Genomic DNA, 19,165 nt, shown 5'->3' on the forward strand with positions numbered 1-19,165 from the left:
AAGAAGAAGAAGAAAATCATCAAGAAGACAAAGAAGGGTGGCATCGTAGAGGTCACAGAAAAGATCACAGAGGTACCGCAAATTGAAGAAGTGCCCGAAGAAACACCTGAAGAAACTGTTAAAGTTGAAACCACCGAGGAAATTGTCGAAGACGTTGAACAACCAGGCATTAAAAAGAAAAAGAAAATCATCAAGAAGACAAAGAAGGGTGGCATCGTAGAGGTCACAGAAAAGATCACAGAGGTACCGCAAATTGAAGAAGTGCCCGAAGAAACACCTGAAGAAACTGTTAAAGTTGAAACCACCGAAGAAATTGTTGAAGATGTTGAGCAGCCAGGTCTCAAGAAGAAGAAGAAAATCATCAAGAAGACAAAGAAGGGTGGCATCGTAGAGGTCACAGAAAAGATCACAGAGGTACCGCAAATTGAAGAAGTGCCCGAAGAAACACCTGAAGAAACTGTTAAAGTTGAAACCACCGAAGAAATTGTTGAAGATGTTGAGCAGCCAGGTCTCAAGAAGAAGAAGAAAATCATCAAGAAGACAAAGAAGGGTGGCATCGTAGAGGTCACAGAAAAGATCACAGAGGTACCGCAAATTGAAGAAGTGCCCGAAGAAACACCTGAAGAAACTGTTAAAGTTGAAACCACCGAGGAAATTGTCGAAGACGTTGAACAACTAGGCATTAAAAAGAAAAAGAAAATCATCAAGAAGACAAAGAAGGGTGGCATCGTAGAGGTCACAGAAAAGATCACAGAGGTACCGCAAATTGAAGAAGTGCCCGAAGAAACACCTGAAGAAACTGTTAAAGTTGAAACCACCGAAGAAATTGTTGAAGATGTTGAGCAGCCAGGTCTCAAGAAGAAGAAGAAAATCATCAAGAAGACAAAGAAGGGTGGCATCGTAGAGGTCACAGAAAAGATCACAGAGGTACCGCAAATTGAAGAAGTGCCCGAAGAAACACCTGAAGAAACTGTTAAAGTTGAAACCACCGAGGAAATTGTCGAAGACGTTGAACAACCAGGCATTAAAAAGAAAAAGAAAATCATCAAGAAGACAAAGAAGGGTGGCATCGTAGAGGTCACAGAAAAGATCACAGAGGTACCGCAAATTGAAGAAGTGCCCGAAGAAACACCTGAAGAAACTGTTAAAGTTGAAACCACCGAAGAAATTGTTGAAGATGTTGAGCAGCCAGGTCTCAAGAAGAAGAAGAAAATCATCAAGAAGACAAAGAAGGGTGGCATCGTAGAGGTCACAGAAAAGATCACAGAGGTACCGCAAATTGAAGAAGTGCCCGAAGAAGCACCTGAAGAAACTGTTAAAGTTGAAACCACCGAAGAAATTGTTGAAGATGTTGAGCAGCCAGGTCTCAAGAAGAAGAAGAAAATCATCAAGAAGACAAAGAAGGGTGGCATCGTAGAGGTCACAGAAAAGATCACAGAGGTACCGCAAATTGAAGAAGTGCCCGAAGAAACACCTGAAGAAACTGTTAAAGTTGAAACCACCGAGGAAATTGTCGAAGACGTTGAACAACCAGGCATTAAAAAGAAAAAGAAAATCATCAAGAAGACAAAGAAGGGTGGCATCGTAGAGGTCACAGAAAAGATCACAGAGGTACCGCAAATTGAAGAAGTGCCCGAAGAAACACCTGAAGAAACTGTTAAAGTTGAAACCACCGAAGAAATTGTTGAAGATGTTGAGCAGCCAGGTCTCAAGAAGAAGAAGAAAATCATCAAGAAGACAAAGAAGGGTGGCATCGTAGAGGTCACAGAAAAGATCACAGAGGTACCGCAAATTGAAGAAGTGCCCGAAGAAACACCTGAAGAAACTGTTAAAGTTGAAACCACCGAGGAAATTGTCGAAGACGTTGAACAACCAGGCATTAAAAAGAAAAAGAAAATCATCAAGAAGACAAAGAAGGGTGGCATCGTAGAGGTCACAGAAAAGATCACAGAGGTACCGCAAATTGAAGAAGTGCCCGAAGAAACACCTGAAGAAACTGTTAAAGTTGAAACCACCGAGGAAATTGTCGAAGACGTTGAACAACCAGGCATTAAAAAGAAAAAGAAAATCATCAAGAAGACAAAGAAGGGTGGCATCGTAGAGGTCACAGAAAAGATCACAGAGGTACCGCAAATTGAAGAAGTGCCCGAAGAAACACCTGAAGAAACTGTTAAAGTTGAAACCACCGAGGAAATTGTCGAAGACGTTGAACAACCAGGCATTAAAAAGAAAAAGAAAATCATCAAGAAGACAAAGAAGGGTGGCATCGTAGAGGTCACAGAAAAGATCACAGAGGTACCGCAAATTGAAGAAGTGCCCGAAGAAACACCTGAAGAAACTGTTAAAGTTGAAACCACCGAGGAAATTGTCGAAGACGTTGAACAACCAGGCATTAAAAAGAAAAAGAAAATCATCAAGAAGACAAAGAAGGGTGGCATCGTAGAGGTCACAGAAAAGATCACAGAGGTACCGCAAATTGAAGAAGTGCCCGAAGAAACACCTGAAGAAACTGTTAAAGTTGAAACCACCGAGGAAATTGTCGAAGACGTTGAACAACCAGGCATTAAAAAGAAAAAGAAAATCATCAAGAAGACAAAGAAGGGTGGCATCGTAGAGGTCACAGAAAAGATCACAGAGGTACCGCAAATTGAAGAAGTGCCCGAAGAAGCACCTGAAGAAACTGTTAAAGTTGAAACCACCGAAGAAATTGTCGAAGATGTTGAACAACCAGGTCTCAAGAAGAAGAAGAAAATCATCAAGAAGACAAAGAAGGGTGGCATCGTAGAGGTCACAGAAAAGATCACAGAGGTACCGCAAATTGAAGAAGTGCCCGAAGAAACACCTGAAGAAACTGTTAAAGTTGAAACCACCGAAGAAATTGTTGAAGATGTTGAGCAGCCAGGTCTCAAGAAGAAGAAGAAAATCATCAAGAAGACAAAGAAGGGTGGCATCGTAGAGGTCACAGAAAAGATCACAGAGGTACCGCAAATTGAAGAAGTGCCCGAAGAAACACCTGAAGAAACTGTTAAAGTTGAAACCACCGAAGAAATTGTTGAAGATGTTGAGCAGCCAGGTCTCAAGAAGAAGAAGAAAATCATCAAGAAGACAAAGAAGGGTGGCATCGTAGAGGTCACAGAAAAGATTACAGAGGTACCGCAAATTGAAGAAGTGCCCGAAGAAACACCTGAAGAAACTGTTAAAGTTGAAACCACCGAAGAAATTGTCGAAGATGTTGAACAACCAGGCATTAAAAAGAAAAAGAAAATCATCAAGAAGACAAAGAAGGGAGGCGTTGTAGAGGTCACAAAAACTGTAGAAGAAGTTGTGTCAAAGGACGAAGAAGTCCCAGAGCTATTCGTACCACATTTAGCACAACGAAGTGGCGATGAAGTTGTTGTTATAGAAAAAATGATTGAATTAGAACTGCTCAAAAAAGCACTACAGCATGATAAAGAAGTAGTTAAGTTGGAAACCACGGAAGAAATTCTTGAAGATGTTGAACAACCAGGCATTAAAAAGAAGAAGAAAATCATCAAGAAGACAAAGAAAGGTGGAGTAGTTGAAATTACAGAGAAAATCTCAGACGAGTTCCCTCAGATTGAGGATGTGACTGAAGAAGCACCCAATGAGGAAACAGTCAAGGTGGAAACCACGGAAGAAATTGTTGAAGATGTTGAACAACCAGGCATTAAAAAGAAGAAGAAAATCATCAAGAAGACAAAGAAAGGTGGAGTAGTTGAAATTACAGAGAAAATCTCAGAAGAGTTCCCTCAGATTGAGGATGTGACTGAAGAAGCACCCACTGAGGAAACAGTCAAGGTGGAAACCACGGAAGAAATTGTTGAAGATGTTGAACAACCAGGCATTAAAAAGAAGAAGAAAATCATCAAGAAGACAAAGAAAGGTGGAGTAGTTGAAATTACAGAGAAAATATCAGAAGAGTTTCCTCAGATTGAGGATGTGACTGAAGAAGCACCCACTGAGGAAACAGTCAAGGTGGAAACCACGGAAGAAATTGTTGAAGATGTTGAACAACCAGGCATTAAAAAGAAGAAGAAAATCATCAAGAAGACAAAGAAAGGTGGAGTAGTTGAATTTATAGAGAAAATCTCAGAAGAGTTCCCTCAGATTGAGGATGTGTCTGAAGAAGCACCCACTGAGGAAACAGTCAAGGTGGAAACCACGGAAGAAATTGTTGAAGATGTTGAACAACCAGGCATTAAAAAGAAGAAGAAAATCATCAAGAAAACAAAGAAAGGTGGAGTAGTTGAAATTACAGAGAAAATCTCAGACGAGTTCCCTCAGATTGAGGATGTAACTGAAGAAGCACCCACTGAGGAAACAGTCAAGGTGGAAACTACGGAAGAAATTGTTGAAGATGTTGAACAACCAGGCATTAAAAAGAAAAAGAAAATCATCAAGAAGACAAAGAAGGGTGGCGTCATAGAGGTCACAGAAAAGATCACAGAGGTACCGCAAATTGAAGAAGTGCCCGAAGAAGCACCTGAAGAAACTGTTAAAGTTGAAACCACCGAAGAAATTGTTGAAGATGTTGAACAACCAGGCATTAAAAAGAAGAAGAAAATCATCAAGAAGACAAAGAAAGGTGGAGTAGTTGAAATTACAGAGAAAATCTCAGAAGAGTTCCCTCAGATTGAGGATGTAACTGAAGAAGCACCCACTGAGGAAACAGTCAAGGTGGAAACCACGGAAGAAATTGTTGAAGATGTTGAACAACCAGGCATTAAAAAGAAGAAGAAAATCATCAAGAAGACAAAGAAAGGTGGAGTAGTTGAAATTACAGAGAAAATCTCAGAAGAGTTCCCTCAGATTGAGGATGTAACTGAAGAAGCACCCACTGAAGAAACTGTGAAAATTGAAATCACAGAAGAAATTGTTGAAGATGTTGAACAACCAGGCATTAAAAAGAAAAAGAAAATCATCAAGAAGACAAAGAAGGGTGGCGTCATAGAGGTCACAGAAAAGATCACAGAGGTACCGCAAATTGAAGAAGTGCCCGAAGAAGCACCCGAAGAAACTGTTAAAGTTGAAACCACCGAAGAAATTGTTGAAGATGTTGAACAACCAGGCATTAAAAAGAAAAAGAAAATCATCAAGAAGACAAAGAAGGGTGGCGTCATAGAGGTCACAGAAAAGATCACAGAGGTACCGCAAATTGAAGAAGTGCCCGAAGAAGCACCCGAAGAAACTGTTAAAGTTGAAACCACCGAAGAAATTGTTGAAGATGTTGAACAACCAGGCATTAAAAAGAAAAAGAAAATCATCAAGAAGACAAAGAAGGGTGGCGTTGTGGAAGTCACAGAATCTGTAACTGATGTTGGATCAGACAAAGAGGAAATTCCAGAGCTTTTCGTACCTATGTTAGCAAAACCGAGTGAGGATGAAGTTGTCGTTATTGAGAAAATGATTGAATTAGAATTGCTTAAGAAAGCTCTAAAGCCTGAAGATGAGACACAAGAAGACACCAAAGATAAAACAAAGAAAAAGAAGGTTGTTAAAAAGATTGTGAAGAAGGAACAAACTCCGGAAGAAACATCTGAAACACCTAAAACCAGTGATATTTCAAAAGAAGAAGAAATTCCAGAAGATGAAGAAGTTCCCCAAATATCGGAAGTCAGTCCCAAAGAAACTCCAGAAGAAACAGAAAAGCCAAAGAAAAAGAAGAAAGTAATAAAGAAAACTCCTCAGGAGGATAAACAAGTTGAAGAGAAACCTGTTGAAGAAACTGAGATTTTGGATGAGACTCAACCTGAATTGGAGGAGCAACCAGAAGATGTTGAAGGTGAAGTACCAGAAGAAGGGCCTAAAGACGTAGGCAAGAAACCAAAGAAAAAGAAGGTGGTGAAGAAAACAAAGAAAGATGATGAATTGGACCTCATTCAACAGATGATTGAAGCAGAAATTCCAAAAACAGAACTCGAGACGTACGAAAAGTTCGAGGATGAGCAGAAAGAAGATCAGATACCCCAAGTTGAGGAAAAAGGAAAGCCCAAACCAATGAAGATCGAGAGAAAAGAAATGAAACCTAAAAAAGCAGAAATTGTCGATGTTGCAGATCTTCCTCAAAAGTTAAAATTAAAGAAACCAAAGCAAATCGAAAGGAAAGGAGACGACGAAGTCACATTTACCAAAATAAAGTTGAAGAGTAAAATCACCTACGTTGAATATCCTCCTACAATCATCAACTTAGTTATTATTGATCTCAATAGCATTCGAGATGCAGGCATTCTCTCACGAAATCTCGAAGAAGCCGAGAAGTTGCCCAAGAAGAAGAAAATCAAGAAGTTCAAACTCCCAGAAGAGCCAAAAGATGATTTGGAGAGACCTCAGTTAGAGAAATATGAAAAATACGAAAGTAGCTCTGATGAAGCTCCAGAGACTGAAGGCTATAAAAGACCAAAGAAAGAAAAGAAGGAAGAAACTCCTGAAGAAAAGACCCTAAAAATAGGTAAAGGCAAAAAGAAGCCTCAAGAGGAAGATGTTCCAGAAGAAGTTAAATTAAAACCGATTCCCGAAAAGAAACCAACTGAAGAAGTTGAAGAAGAAAAGAAACCCAAAAAGAAGGAGCCTAAGGAAGAGAAGCCTTCAAAGAAAAAGAAACCAAAGGATGATTCTAAGTTACCAGCTCCACTGGAATTCGATTTTGAACCTTCAGAAATTCCGCCTTATGAACCAGAAGAACCAGAACACGAAGAACACGTACCAGAAGAAACGCCCGAAGAGAAACCAAAGCACAAACGCAAGAAGAAAACTGAAACACAGCCTGAAACTGTTGAAATTCCACTCGTGAAGGGCAAACCAAAGAAACCCGAAGACATTCCTGAAGAGGAGATCAAACTCAGAGCAAAACAAGGCCCTAAACCGGAAGAAGAGCAACCTGAGATTGCTCTGAAGCCATTCAAGAAGCCACAACCTGACACAGAAACACAGAAAGATGAACCAGACCGAGACATGAAACTCAAACCATACGAACCGTCGTCTCCTCAAATTAGTGACGACGAGCGAGACGATGCGCCAAAAACTAAGAAAATCAAGCGCAAGAAGACACCGAAAACTAAAGATTCTCCAGACACGTTCAAAGACGCTGAAGAGGAGCCCATACTATCAGAGGAAAAACCAGTGATACCAGAAGAGGAAGAACGTAAGTTATTAAAAATAGTTTTTTGCACGTATATTAATGTTATAGTTATAAGTATATGTTTTCCATATTTACCATTTAGTAATATAATATGGATGAATTTAAATAAAGTTTATATTTTGTTCACTTATATACCTTGTACATATGACAAACCAAATATTTTCCAAACTTTTCATAATCTAGTCCAAAAAAGTAGCTGAAATATTATATAATGATAGTACCACTATGCTTATCCCTATATTTAGGAACAACAAAACTTGGGTGCTAAAGAAGTTTCCTTAAATAGGTTTTGTAGTGAATATTGTATTTAACATACATTATTCAATTCACAGAAAAAACACTACCATTAGATGATACACCTCAATTGAGCACGGTACAAAGTGAGCAGAATATCATAAGAAAACCTACAGTAAAACGTCAGCAGAAGAAAACATCCACATCTGATGAGACATCATCAATACTCTATGATAACAACGAACAACCAGGAACTACTCCTCTGGAAGATACAATAAAAACTCTTCCATCCGAACAAAAAATATTGTCTCAGGACAATAGCATAATTACACCACAAGATACCAGACAGACAGATACAGACGAAACATTAGAGGTAGTAACTATAGAGCAAATAGTTGAGGATAAAGACCGCCCTGGAATAATAAGAAAAAAGAAAATCATCAAGAAGACAAAGAAGGGTGGCATCGTAGAGGTCACAGAAAAGATCACAGAGGTACCGCAAATTGAAGAAGTGCCCGAAGAAGCACACGAAGAAACTGTTAAAGTTGAAACCACCGAAGAAATTGTCGAAGATGTTGAACAACCAGGCATTAAAAAGAAAAAGAAAATCATCAAGAAGACAAAGAAGGGTGGCGTCATAGAGGTCACAGAAAAGATCACAGAGGTACCGCAAATTGAAGAAGTGCCCGAAGAAGCACCTGAAGAAACTGTTAAAGTTGAAACCACCGAAGAAATTGTCGAAGATGTTGAACAACCAGGCATTAAAAAGAAAAAGAAAATCATCAAGAAGACAAAGAAGGGTGGCATCGTAGAGGTCACAGAAAAGATCACAGAGGTACCGCAAATTGAAGAAGTGCCCGAAGAAGCACCCGAAGAAACTGTTAAAGTTGAAACCACCGAAGAAATTGTCGAAGATGTTGAACAACCAGGCATTAAAAAGAAAAAGAAAATCATCAAGAAGACAAAGAAGGGTGGCGTCATAGAGGTCACAGAAAAGATCACAGAGGTACCGCAAATTGAAGAAGTGCCCGAAGAAGCACCCGAAGAAACTGTTAAAGTTGAAACCACCGAAGAAATTGTCGAAGATGTTGAACAACCAGGCATTAAAAAGAAAAAGAAAATCATCAAGAAGACAAAGAAGGGTGGCATCGTAGAGGTCACAGAAAAGATCACAGAGGTACCGCAAATTGAAGAAGTGCCCGAAGAAGCACCCGAAGAAACTGTTAAAGTTGAAACCACCGAAGAAATTGTCGAAGATGTTGAACAACCAGGCATTAAAAAGAAAAAGAAAATCATCAAGAAGACAAAGAAGGGTGGCATCGTAGAGGTCACAGAAAAGATCACAGAGGTACCGCAAATTGAAGAAGTGCCCGAAGAAGCACCCGAAGAAACTGTTAAAGTTGAAACCACCGAAGAAATTGTCGAAGATGTTGAACAACCAGGCATTAAAAAGAAAAAGAAAATCATCAAGAAGACAAAGAAGGGTGGCATCGTAGAGGTCACAGAAAAGATCACAGAGGTACCGCAAATTGAAGAAGTGCCCGAAGAAGCACCCGAAGAAACTGTTAAAGTTGAAACCACCGAAGAAATTGTCGAAGATGTTGAACAACCAGGCATTAAAAAGAAAAAGAAAATCATCAAGAAGACAAAGAAGGGTGGCATCGTAGAGGTCACAGAAAAGATCACAGAGGTACCGCAAATTGAAGAAGTGCCCGAAGAAGCACCCGAAGAAACTGTTAAAGTTGAAACCACCGAAGAAATTGTCGAAGATGTTGAACAACCAGGCATTAAAAAGAAAAAGAAAATCATCAAGAAGACAAAGAAGGGTGGCGTCATAGAGGTCACAGAAAAGATCACAGAGGTACCGCAAATTGAAGAAGTGCCCGAAGAAGCACCCGAAGAAACTGTTAAAGTTGAAACCACCGAAGAAATTGTCGAAGATGTTGAACAACCAGGCATTAAAAAGAAAAAGAAAATCATCAAGAAGACAAAGAAGGGTGGCATCGTAGAGGTCACAGAAAAGATCACAGAGGTACCGCAAATTGAAGAAGTGCCCGAAGAAGCACCCGAAGAAACTGTTAAAGTTGAAACCACCGAAGAAATTGTCGAAGATGTTGAACAACCAGGCATTAAAAAGAAAAAGAAAATCATCAAGAAGACAAAGAAGGGTGGCATCGTAGAGGTCACAGAAAAGATCACAGAGGTACCGCAAATTGAAGAAGTGCCCGAAGAAGCACCCGAAGAAACTGTTAAAGTTGAAACCACCGAAGAAATTGTCGAAGATGTTGAACAACCAGGCATTAAAAAGAAAAAGAAAATCATCAAGAAGACAAAGAAGGGTGGCGTCATAGAGGTCACAGAAAAGATCACAGAGGTACCGCAAATTGAAGAAGTGCCCGAAGAAGCACCCGAAGAAACTGTTAAAGTTGAAACCACCGAAGAAATTGTCGAAGATGTTGAACAACCAGGCATTAAAAAGAAAAAGAAAATCATCAAGAAGACAAAGAAGGGTGGCATCGTAGAGGTCACAGAAAAGATCACAGAGGTACCGCAAATTGAAGAAGTGCCCGAAGAAGCACCCGAAGAAACTGTTAAAGTTGAAACCACCGAAGAAATTGTCGAAGATGTTGAACAACCAGGCATTAAAAAGAAAAAGAAAATCATCAAGAAGACAAAGAAGGGTGGCGTCATAGAGGTCACAGAAAAGATCACAGAGGTACCGCAAATTGAAGAAGTGCCCGAAGAAGCACCCGAAGAAACTGTTAAAGTTGAAACCACCGAAGAAATTGTCGAAGATGTTGAACAACCAGGCATTAAAAAGAAAAAGAAAATCATCAAGAAGACAAAGAAGGGTGGCGTCATAGAGGTCACAGAAAAGATCACAGAGGTACCGCAAATTGAAGAAGTGCCCGAAGAAGCACCCGAAGAAACTGTTAAAGTTGAAACCACCGAAGAAATTGTCGAAGATGTTGAACAACCAGGCATTAAAAAGAAAAAGAAAATCATCAAGAAGACAAAGAAGGGTGGCGTCATAGAGGTCACAGAAAAGATCACAGAGGTACCGCAAATTGAAGAAGTGCCCGAAGAAGCACCCGAAGAAACTGTTAAAGTTGAAACCACCGAAGAAATTGTCGAAGATGTTGAACAACCAGGCATTAAAAAGAAAAAGAAAATCATCAAGAAGACAAAGAAGGGTGGCATCGTAGAGGTCACAGAAAAGATCACAGAGGTACCGCAAATTGAAGAAGTGCCCGAAGAAGCACACGAAGAAACTGTTAAAGTTGAAACCACCGAAGAAATTGTCGAAGATGTTGAACAACCAGGCATTAAAAAGAAAAAGAAAATCATCAAGAAGACAAAGAAGGGTGGCATCGTAGAGGTCACAGAAAAGATCACAGAGGTACCGCAAATTGAAGAAGTGCCCGAAGAAGCACCCGAAGAAACTGTTAAAGTTGAAACCACCGAAGAAATTGTCGAAGATGTTGAACAACCAGGCATTAAAAAGAAAAAGAAAATCATCAAGAAGACAAAGAAGGGTGGCGTCATAGAGGTCACAGAAAAGATCACAGAGGTACCGCAAATTGAAGAAGTGCCCGAAGAAGCACCCGAAGAAACTGTTAAAGTTGAAACCACCGAAGAAATTGTCGAAGATGTTGAACAACCAGGCATTAAAAAGAAAAAGAAAATCATCAAGAAGACAAAGAAGGGTGGCGTCATAGAGGTCACAGAAAAGATCACAGAGGTACCGCAAATTGAAGAAGTGCCCGAAGAAGCACCTGAAGAAACTGTTAAAGTTGAAACCACCGAAGAAATTGTCGAAGATGTTGAACAACCAGGCATTAAAAAGAAAAAGAAAATCATCAAGAAGACAAAGAAGGGTGGCGTCATAGAGGTCACAGAAAAGATCACAGAGATACCGCAAATTGAAGAAGTGCCCGAAGAAGCACCCGAAGAAACTGTTAAAGTTGAAACCACCGAAGAAATTGTCGAAGATGTTGAACAACCAGGCATTAAAAAGAAAAAGAAAATCATCAAGAAGACAAAGAAGGGTGGCGTCATAGAGGTCACAGAAAAGATCACAGAGGTACCGCAAATTGAAGAAGTGCCCGAAGAAGCACCTGAAGAAACTGTTAAAGTTGAAACCACCGAAGAAATTGTCGAAGATGTTGAACAACCAGGCATTAAAAAGAAAAAGAAAATCATCAAGAAGACAAAGAAGGGTGGCGTCATAGAGGTCACAGAAAAGATCACAGAGGTACCGCAAATTGAAGAAGTGCCCGAAGAAGCACCTGAAGAAACTGTTAAAGTTGAAACCACCGAAGAAATTGTCGAAGATGTTGAACAACCAGGCATTAAAAAGAAAAAGAAAATCATCAAGAAGACAAAGAAGGGTGGCATCGTAGAGGTCACAGAAAAGATCACAGAGGTACCGCAAATTGAAGAAGTGCCCGAAGAAGCACCCGAAGAAACTGTTAAAGTTGAAACCACCGAAGAAATTGTCGAAGATGTTGAACAACCAGGCATTAAAAAGAAAAAGAAAATCATCAAGAAGACAAAGAAGGGTGGCGTCATAGAGGTCACAGAAAAGATCACAGAGGTACCGCAAATTGAAGAAGTGCCCGAAGAAGCACCCGAAGAAACTGTTAAAGTTGAAACCACCGAAGAAATTGTCGAAGATGTTGAACAACCAGGCATTAAAAAGAAAAAGAAAATCATCAAGAAGACAAAGAAGGGTGGCATCGTAGAGGTCACAGAAAAGATCACAGAGGTACCGCAAATTGAAGAAGTGCCCGAAGAAGCACCCGAAGAAACTGTTAAAGTTGAAACCACCGAAGAAATTGTCGAAGATGTTGAACAACCAGGCATTAAAAAGAAAAAGAAAATCATCAAGAAGACAAAGAAGGGTGGCGTCATAGAGGTCACAGAAAAGATCACAGAGGTACCGCAAATTGAAGAAGTGCCCGAAGAAGCACCCGAAGAAACTGTTAAAGTTGAAACCACCGAAGAAATTGTCGAAGATGTTGAACAACCAGGCATTAAAAAGAAAAAGAAAATCATCAAGAAGACAAAGAAGGGTGGCATCGTAGAGGTCACAGAAAAGATCACAGAGGTACCGCAAATTGAAGAAGTGCCCGAAGAAGCACCCGAAGAAACTGTTAAAGTTGAAACCACCGAAGAAATTGTCGAAGATGTTGAACAACCAGGCATTAAAAAGAAAAAGAAAATCATCAAGAAGACAAAGAAGGGTGGCATCGTAGAGGTCACAGAAAAGATCACAGAGGTACCGCAAATTGAAGAAGTGCCCGAAGAAGCACCCGAAGAAACTGTTAAAGTTGAAACCACCGAAGAAATTGTCGAAGATGTTGAACAACCAGGCATTAAAAAGAAAAAGAAAATCATCAAGAAGACAAAGAAGGGTGGCATCGTAGAGGTCACAGAAAAGATCACAGAGGTACCGCAAATTGAAGAAGTGCCCGAAGAAGCACACGAAGAAACTGTTAAAGTTGAAACCACCGAAGAAATTGTCGAAGATGTTGAACAACCAGGCATTAAAAAGAAAAAGAAAATCATCAAGAAGACAAAGAAGGGTGGCGTCATAGAGGTCACAGAAAAGATCACAGAGGTACCGCAAATTGAAGAAGTGCCCGAAGAAGCACCCGAAGAAACTGTTAAAGTTGAAACCACCGAAGAAATTGTCGAAGATGTTGAACAACCAGGCATTAAAAAGAAAAAGAAAATCATCAAGAAGACAAAGAAGGGTGGCGTCATAGAGGTCACAGAAAAGATCACAGAGATACCGCAAATTGAAGAAGTGCCCGAAGAAGCACCCGAAGAAACTGTTAAAGTTGAAACCACCGAAGAAATTGTCGAAGATGTTGAACAACCAGGCATTAAAAAGAAAAAGAAAATCATCAAGAAGACAAAGAAGGGTGGCGTCATAGAGGTCACAGAAAAGATCACAGAGGTACCGCAAATTGAAGAAGTGCCCGAAGAAGCACCCGAAGAAACTGTTAAAGTTGAAACCACCGAAGAAATTGTCGAAGATGTTGAACAACCAGGCATTAAAAAGAAAAAGAAAATCATCAAGAAGACAAAGAAGGGTGGCGTCATAGAGGTCACAGAAAAGATCACAGAGATACCGCAAATTGAAGAAGTGCCCGAAGAAGCACCCGAAGAAACTGTTAAAGTTGAAACCACCGAAGAAATTGTCGAAGATGTTGAACAACCAGGCATTAAAAAGAAAAAGAAAATCATCAAGAAGACAAAGAAGGGTGGCGTCATAGAGGTCACAGAAAAGATCACAGAGGTACCGCAAATTGAAGAAGTGCCCGAAGAAGCACCCGAAGAAACTGTTAAAGTTGAAACCACCGAAGAAATTGTCGAAGATGTTGAACAACCAGGCATTAAAAAGAAAAAGAAAATCATCAAGAAGACAAAGAAGGGTGGCGTCATAGAGGTCACAGAAAAGATCACAGAGGTACCGCAAATTGAAGAAGTGCCCGAAGAAGCACCTGAAGAAACTGTTAAAGTTGAAACCACCGAAGAAATTGTCGAAGATGTTGAACAACCAGGCATTAAAAAGAAAAAGAAAATCATCAAGAAGACAAAGAAGGGTGGCGTCATAGAGGTCACAGAAAAGATCACAGAGATACCGCAAATTGAAGAAGTGCCCGAAGAAGCACCTGAAGAAACTGTTAAAGTTGAAACCACCGAAGAAATTGTTGAAGATGTTGAACAACCAGGCATTAAAAAGAAAAAGAAAATCATCAAGAAGACAAAGAAGGGTGGCGTCATAGAGGTCACAGAAAAGATCACAGAGATACCGCAAATTGAAGAAGTGCCCGAAGAAGCACCTGAAGAAACTGTTAAAGTTGAAACCACCGAAGAAATTGTCGAAGATGTTGAACAACCAGGCATTAAAAAGAAAAAGAAAATCATCAAGAAGACAAAGAAGGGTGGCATCGTAGAGGTCACAGAAAAGATCACAGAGGTACCGCAAATTGAAGAAGTGCCCGAAGAAGCACCCGAAGAAACTGTTAAAGTTGAAACCACCGAAGAAATTGTTGAAGATGTTGAACAACCAGGCATTAAAAAGAAAAAGAAAATCATCAAGAAGACAAAGAAGGGTGGCGTCATAGAGGTCACAGAAAAGATCACAGAGATACCGCAAATTGAAGAAGTGCCCGAAGAAGCACCCGAAGAAACTGTTAAAGTTGAAACCACCGAAGAAATTGTTGAAGATGTTGAACAACCAGGCATTAAAAAGAAAAAGAAAATCATCAAGAAGACAAAGAAAGGTGGAGTAGTTGAAATTACAGAGAAAATCTCAGAAGAGTTCCCTCAGATTGAGGATGTAACTGAAGAAGCACCCACTGAGGAAACAGTCAAGGTGGAAACCACGGAAGAAATTGTTGAAGATGTTGAACAACCAGGCATTAAAAAGAAGAAGAAAATCATCAAGAAGACAAAGAAAGGTGGAGTAGTTGAAATTACAGAGAAAATCTCAGAAGAGTTCCCTCAGATTGAGGATGTAACTGAAGAAGCACCCACTGAAGAAACTGTGAAAATTGAAATCACAGAAGAAATTGTTGAAGATGTTGAACAACCAGGCATTAAAAAGAAAAAGAAAATCATCAAGAAGACAAAGAAGGGTGGCGTCATAGAGGTCACAGAAAAGATCACAGAGGTACCGCAAATTGAAGAAGTGCCCGAAGAAGCACCCGAAGAAACTGTTAAAGTTGAAACCACCGAAGAAATTGTTGAAGATGTTGAACAACCAGGCATTAAAAAGAAAAAGAAAATCATCAAGAAGACAAAGAAGGGTGGCGTCATAGAGGTCACAGAAAAGATCACAGAGGTACCGCAAATTGAAGAAGTGCCCGAAGAAGCACCCGAAGAAACTGTTAAAGTTGAAACCACCGAAGAAATTGTCGAAGATGTTGAACAACCAGGCATAAAAAAGAAAAAGAAAATCATCAAGAAGACAAAGAAGGGTGGCGTCATAGAGGTCACAGAAAAGATCACAGAGGTACCGCAAATTGAAGAAGTGCCCGAAGAAGCACCCGAAGAAACTGTTAAAGTTGAAACCACCGAAGAAATTGTTGAAGATGTTGAACAACCAGGCATTAAAAAGAAAAAGAAAATCATCAAGAAGACAAAGAAGGGTGGCGTCATAGAGGTCACAGAAAAGATCACAGAGGTACCGCAAATTGAAGAAGTGCCCGAAGAAGCACCCGAAGAAACTGTTAAAGTTGAAACCACCGAAGAAATTGTCGAAGATGTTGAACAACCAGGCATAAAAAAGAAAAAGAAAATCATCAAGAAGACAAAGAAGGGTGGCGTCATAGAGGTCACAGAAAAGATCACAGAGGTACCGCAAATTGAAGAAGTGCCCGAAGAAGCACCCGAAGAAACTGTTAAAGTTGAAACCACCGAAGAAATTGTTGAAGATGTTGAACAACCAGGCATTAAAAAGAAAAAGAAAATCATCAAGAAGACAAAGAAGGGTGGCGTTGTGGAAGTCACAGAATCTGTAACTGATGTTGGATCAGACAAAGAGGAAATTCCAGAGCTTTTCGTACCTATGTTAGCAAAACCGAGTGAGGATGAAGTTGTCGTTATTGAGAAAATGATTGAATTAGAATTGCTTAAGAAAGCTCTCAAGCCTGAAGATGAGACACAAGAAGACACCAAGGATAAACCAAAGAAAAAGAAAGTTGTTAAAAAGATTGTGAAGAAGGAACAAACTCCAGAAGAAACATCTGAAACACCTAAAACCAGTGATATTTCAAAAGAAGAAGAAATTCCAGAAGATGAAGAAGTTCCCCAAATATCGGAAGTCAGTCCCAAAGAAACTCCAGAAGAAACAGAAAAGCCAAAGAAAAAGAAGAAAGTAATAAAGAAAACTCCTCAGGAGGATAAACAAGTTGAAGAGAAACCTGTTGAAGAAACTGAGATTTTGGATGAGACTCAACCTGAATTGGAGGAGCAACCAGAAGATGTTGAAGGTGAAGTACCAGAAGAAGGGCCTAAAGACGTAGGCAAGAAACCAAAGAAAAAGAAGGTGGTGAAGAAAACAAAGAAAGATGATGAATTGGACCTCATTCAACAGATGATTGAAGCAGAAATTCCAAAAACAGAACTCGAGACGTACGAAAAGTTCGAGGATGAGCAGAAAGAAGATCAGATACCCCAAGTTGAGGAAAAAGGAAAGCCCAAACCAATGAAGATCGAGAGAAAAGAAATGAAACCTAAAAAAGCAGAAATTGTCGATGTTGCAGATCTTCCTCAAAAGTTAAAATTAAAGAAACCAAAGCAAATCGAAAGGAAAGGTGACGACGAAGTCACATTTACCAAAATAAAGTTGAAGAGTAAAATCACCTACGTTGAATATCCTCCTACAATCATCAACTTAGTTATTATTGATCTCAATAGCATTCGAGATGCAGGCATTCTCTCACGAAATCTCGAAGAAGCCGAGAAGTTGCCCAAGAAGAAGAAAATCAAGAAGTTCAAACTCCCAGAAGAGCCAAAAGATGATTTGGAGAGACCTCAGTTAGAGAAATATGAAAAATACGAAAGTAGCTCTGATGAAGCTCCAGAGACTGAAGGCTATAAAAGACCAAAGAAAGAAAAGAAGGAAGAAACTCCTGAAGAAAAGACCCTAAAAATAGGTAAAGGCAAAAAGAAGCCTCAAGAGGAAGATGTTCCAGAAGAAGTTAAATTAAAACCGATTCCCGAAAAGAAACCAACTGAAGAAGTTGAAGAAGAAAAGAAACCCAAAAAGAAGGAGCCTAAGGAAGAGAAGCCTTCAAAGAAAAAGAAACCAAAGGATGATTCTAAGTTACCAGCTCCACTGGAATTCGATTTTGAACCTTCAGAAATTCCGCCTTATGAACCAGAAGAACCAGAACACGAAGAACACGTACCAGAAGAAACGCCCGAAGAGAAACCAAAGCACAAACGCAAGAAGAAAACTGAAACACAGCCTGAAACTGTTGAAATTCCACTCGTGAAGGGCAAACCAAAGAAACCAAAGCAAATCGAAAGGAAAGGAGACGACGAAGTCACATTTACCAAAATAAAGTTGAAGAGTAAAATCACCTACGTTGAATATCCTCCTACAATCATCAACTTAGTTATTATTGATCTCAATAGCATTCGAGATGCAGGCATTCTCTCACGAAATCTCGAAGAAGCCGAGAAGTTGCCCAAGAAGAAGAAAATCAAGAAGTTCAAACTCCCAGAAGAGCCAAAAGATGATTTGGAGAGACCTCAGTTAGAGAAATATGAAAAATACGAAAGTAGCTCTGATGAAGCTCCAGAGACTGAAGGCTATAAAAGACCAAAAAAAGAAAAGAAGGAAGAAACTCCTGAAGAAAAGACCCTAAAAATAGGTAAAGGCAAAAAGAAGCCTCAAGAGGAAGAAATTCCAGAAGAAGTTAAATTAAAACCGATTCCCGAAAAGAAACCAACTGAAGAAGTTGAAGAAGAAAAGAAACCCAAAAAGAAGGAGCCTCAAGAAGAGAAGCCTTCAAAGAAAAAGAAACCAAAGGATGATTCTAAATTACCAGCTCCTCTTGAATTTGATTTTGAACCTTCAGAAATTCCGCCCTATAAACCAGAAGAACCAGAACACGAAGAACACGTACCAGAAGAAACGCCCGAAGAGAAACCAAAGCACAAACGCAAGAAGAAAACTGAACCACAACCTGAAACTGTTGAAATTCCACTCGTGAAGGGCAAACCAAAGAAACCCGAAGACATTCCTGAAGAGGAGATCAAACTCAGAGCAAAACAAGGCCCTAAACCGGAAGAAGAGCAACCTGAGATTGCTCTGAAGCCATTCAAGAAGCCACAACCTGACACAGAAACACAGAAAGATGAACCAGACCGAGACATGAAACTCAAACCATACGAACCGTCGTCTCCTCAAATTAGTGACGATGAGAGAGATGATTCTACTAAACGTAGTAAAATTAGAATTGTTAAACCTACTAACAAGGGAGAACCTGATGACCTAGTTGTGTGCACAGAAGTAGATTCCTTTAGTATATATGCTGCAGATCTTGAAGCGCCTTTAAGTCCAAGTAAGTCTCATAATGAAATTTTATTATTTAATGATAAAAGGAGTCACAGTACGATTTCAACATTTTGCAAATTTGAAGATTCACTTTTGAGTATTAAGTAGACCAAAATGTCCATGCTCCTTACACAATATATTCTTTATGTAGTAAACAATCTATGTACATAATTATAAATATTTACACATTCGAGGGTTGACTTAACTACTCACTGAAAATAATTTCTTCGTTTACAAAGTTGAGATCGTTCTGTTACTCAGTGTTATATTATGTAGAAAGTCATAGGAATAATTTTCTGAAATAGGTATCAGTTATTAAATTTTATGTAAATCTTTTAAGTTAAGCAGGAACTAATAAAGTATTTAAGCATAATTGGTTATGTGGATTCCTATAAGTATTAGAGGTACAAAATTGAAGCTGCAGAGTACAATTATTATGGGAAAACTCTTTGTTATAAACCCGATATCGTATAAAAGAAAAACATTCACATTCATCTGTAAAAAATTACAAAAGGTACCCTTCATAATTTTCACATACATATTTCTTCGTTACAATGATTTTCATAAGGTAATACCATTGAAAATATACAGTCATAAAAATATTAAAACATTCAAAAATTCATTTTTCTTGGCTGCGTTTCCGATGATTTTCTCCGCACATTTTCAACAGCCGTTAATGGATTTTTCAT

At 39.3% G+C, this 19,165-nt stretch overlaps 1 protein-coding gene across 32 annotated transcripts in view; it reads left to right on the forward strand.

Annotated features, from left to right (window-relative positions):
* The window catches only part of LOC129793468 (titin), a 165,947-nt gene that overhangs the window by 112,690 nt on the left and 34,092 nt on the right, over nucleotides 1-19,165 (forward strand). The gene's annotated exons all lie outside the window — the stretch shown is intronic.

This window comes from Lutzomyia longipalpis, chromosome 3 (assembly GCF_024334085.1).
Source record: "Lutzomyia longipalpis isolate SR_M1_2022 chromosome 3, ASM2433408v1".
NCBI classification, from domain to species: Eukaryota; Metazoa; Arthropoda; class Insecta; order Diptera; family Psychodidae; genus Lutzomyia; species Lutzomyia longipalpis.